We start from the raw sequence: 212 nt of genomic DNA, 5'->3' as shown, positions 1-212 counted from the left end.
CGCCAAAGTTGCCCCCAGGCCCCACGCGTGGGAGGAGGCCACAGGATCTGCCTTTCTCAGGTACGGCAGAGATAAGACTGCTCAGACAGGGGACTTTCCAAGGCAATTTGGCTTGAACTTTAAACCTCTGCTGCTTTCACTTTCCAAAGCCATGCTGGGCTCCCAGGGGGGAGAGAGCAGTGCCCGGGGTTGCACCCCACCGCAGCCAGCCC

This window comes from Cariama cristata, unplaced genomic scaffold (genome assembly GCF_000690535.1).
Source record: "Cariama cristata isolate BGI_N322 unplaced genomic scaffold, ASM69053v1 scaffold26722, whole genome shotgun sequence".
NCBI lineage: Eukaryota > Metazoa > Chordata > Aves > Cariamiformes > Cariamidae > Cariama > Cariama cristata.
This window is presented reverse-complemented; position numbering follows the sequence as displayed.